The sequence below is a fragment of the Mangifera indica genome, chromosome 8 (assembly GCF_011075055.1).
Source record: "Mangifera indica cultivar Alphonso chromosome 8, CATAS_Mindica_2.1, whole genome shotgun sequence".
NCBI classification, from domain to species: Eukaryota; Viridiplantae; Streptophyta; class Magnoliopsida; order Sapindales; family Anacardiaceae; genus Mangifera; species Mangifera indica.
The window spans coordinates 16,027,330-16,030,584 of record NC_058144.1 but is presented as its reverse complement, the minus strand read 5'-3'; the positions used below and the strand labels follow the sequence as shown (position 1 = coordinate 16,030,584).

At 30.5% G+C, this 3,255-nt stretch overlaps 1 long non-coding RNA gene across 1 annotated transcript; it reads right to left on the bottom strand.

Annotated features, from left to right (window-relative positions):
• Positions 1-711: 711 nt before the first annotated feature.
• LOC123222417 lies at positions 712-2,050 on the bottom strand. Its single transcript, XR_006503628.1, has 3 exons — positions 1,846-2,050; positions 1,640-1,736; positions 712-1,315 (listed from the first exon to the last, which is right to left on the bottom strand). It is a non-coding gene; the product is annotated as an uncharacterized LOC123222417 (long non-coding RNA).
• Between the last annotated feature and the right edge of the window lie 1,205 nt (positions 2,051-3,255).

Sequence of the window (3,255 nt, the reverse complement as noted above, 5' to 3'; positions counted from 1 at the left end):
AAATCAAAGTTTAGGCTTTAATAAAATAAGTTTTAGCCCATTACAAAAAAATAATAATAACATATTCCTAGGCCTAACCTAGGCATGCTTGGACACCTTCCCTTAAATGCTTCCTAGATGACCGAATATGACATGCTACTTTTAGGTTGGGCTTTATCCCCCATGACCGATTGTTCTACTCCTTCTTGCACTAAACACTGTATCAAATTAACTAATCTCTCGTTGTCTTCCTTGACCCATTCGGCCTCCATGATGCTTGACTTGGACCAAAGCTCTTCCATGAGTCCATTTACGACTTGTTGCAATTTCTTTGCTTGACTTCTCGTAATTGGTCCTACTGGTATTTGAGGTGAATCAACCCTATGGCTTAGTGTTCTAATCGATGCTCTGATGATGTCTCCATCATATGAGGCATTGGACAGGGTACCAATCCAGTGAGATATCCTTCAAGATCATGAGCTCCTAGGATGATAAGACTTTAGATTTCCAAAAATAATTGTTTTCAAAAGTCAGCTTAGGCAAAATCACTTATGTTTTGAAGAGAAGATTGAGGTAAAGGATTGTGAAATTGTTCCTATCATTTTCTCTTATTTGTTCGAAATTAGAGATTGTGTACACGAGTTAGCCATTACTAGAAGAAACTTGTCTTAGATAGCTCTCATACCACTGCAAAGGCTTGCAATTTAGAATCAGTGAAAGAGGAAAAAATCATTTCAAGCGAAAAATCTTATGGAAAACTAAAAGTACACTCAAGGATATAATACGAGCAAGCTTAACATTTTCTGGTTAAAGATAACAACAGCTATTATACAAGACTTCCCAACAAACGTTAGTGGACTAACGGCAAACAAGACTGACTAGCACAGCAACTATTTCAAATGCACCAGCAGGCCAACGTCTTCTCAATCACAGCTCTCTTGGTTTCTTCCCAATTGACTAAAACAACAACTTCTTCTCAACAAATAGCAATTAATATATGGCAACATATTGATCACTACCTGTAACGTAACACAAATTTGACAATGATTTAATTATTATTAGGTTCATATATATAACGTAAGAATATTTTTTGTAATCCTTATCTAAAGGTTAAAAATCAAGCGGCAGCCAATGGAGCCAAACATGTGACAATTACCTCTGGCAGTTATGACCCACCTGAAACTATGAGCTTCATACGTAAATCTGACTCACAAGTTAGATTTATACTCATTTTTTCATGTAGTGTTGGCCCACATAGATTTAATATATGTTCCACCTGGTAGATACCGTTTGGCAATGAGCTTGGACAAAGAAGATGTTACGATGAATCCTGATTCTGAAGAAGAAGAAGAAAGGGGCAAATTCAAAGGTCAGTTTTTGTATGAATCTCTCTCTCATATTCATACACAATATTAAAATAGCGCTCGCCCGGCCCCCAACTTATCACTACAGATTTTATTGGTAACTCAAACTCAATTTTTTCCAAATTCCAAAACCAAAAAGATGAAACAAAGTCTCAGTTTTACAGTCAGATGTTCCCATCAACACAACTATTTACGTCAACATGCATAGTAATAATAATAATAACAATAACAACAATAATAATAATAATAAAAGAAAGGTAAGAATGAAATCGTTGAAGGTTGAGTTGAATCACAACCACTCGTTTCTTTCTTAATTTGGACTCTTGAATCCGGTGGTTCCACTTCTTGCTTTTCCATTTTTGCATTATCTGCATGTCGTTTTTCTTTAGTGCCCTGTAATCTTTTTGTATTAATTAGTATCCCAAAAAAATGATTAAAAATAATAATAATAATAAAAGAGAAAATAAGACAACTAACAAGAAGAAGATGAGAAGGCACTAACCAAAGACTACTTGTAGGTGATAATGCATCGATAAGTGATGGTTAATGGGAAGCAATTAAACCGAGTTGGGGGGAATGAAGCCTGGTCCGAAATCATTCAAAGGACATGTATCTATTTTCTGATAGATATCTTTCTTCGAATTATCTCGAACCAGACAACATTCCCCTCAACTGTTCACACGTATATAAGAAAGGAGAGAGAGAAATATGTGGAGACTAGTAGCAAAGTGTACAGAGTTACAGAGAGATAAAAGGAAGACGGAGATGAGACATAGAGTTAAAGGAAAATTGAAAATTTTAGCACTATTTTATTCCGTCTATACAAAATTGTCACCTATCCTAAAACTTTCATAAATTTACCACAACAGTATTCACCTTTCCCAAAATACCCCTCTTCAATCTTTCATGCACAAATTTTCTCTCTCTACTTCTCTGCAACTTTTTTCTCTCTTCTTCCTTTTCTTCCAAAGTGATAAAGAAATCACTCTCTCTTCTGAAAAAAAATACTGAATTCTTCAGATTTCAAAAATAAAAGCAGAAAAGAAAATATTAAATTCTTCAGATTAAGAATTCTTCAAAGTAAGGATTTAAAAAAAAAAGAACAACTCACAAAAAAACTCAATTGGAAAAAATTGACCATCGAAAAAGTGTAAGAAATGACCATCGAAGAAGATGACATTCAGTAGGATTTAACTGGAAAAAAAAAATTTACGTTTAATCCAAAAAAAAAAAAACTTGGCGTGAAATCTGGGAATTAGACTAGGTTGGCATTAACGCCAACCTGGCCTGTACATATAAGGGTTGGATTGATATATATTATTATATTAGTATAATATTATAATTATATTATAATATTATAATATAATATATATTATATTTTAATATTATTATAATATTATATTATATATTATAATATATTATATTTTTAATATATTATATATAATATATATGTATATATATATTATATATTATTTAATTATATAATTATAATAATATTATATAATATATAATATTATATTATATTATAATATTATATTATATTTTATAAAATATATGTAAAAGGAGTCTGGGTTGGTGATAAGGGAAATTAACCTGTAACATTAATGTAGGGTGGGCCCACCCTTTATAAAGCAAAGCAAGTAGTGTGGGAAAGGTTGGCGTACGCCAACCCTTGGCGTTAACAATCATTAATAATTCCCAAAATTTCCAGTTTACTTTTTTTTCTTTCCGTTAATATATTATATATTTTATTATATAATTATATGTTATAATATTATATATTATGTAATATATTATAATATATTATAATAATAAAATATATATAATATTTTTATTTTATTTTTTTAATTAGAATATTATAATTATATTCTATTATTATATATTATAATATAATATATTATATATATTATTA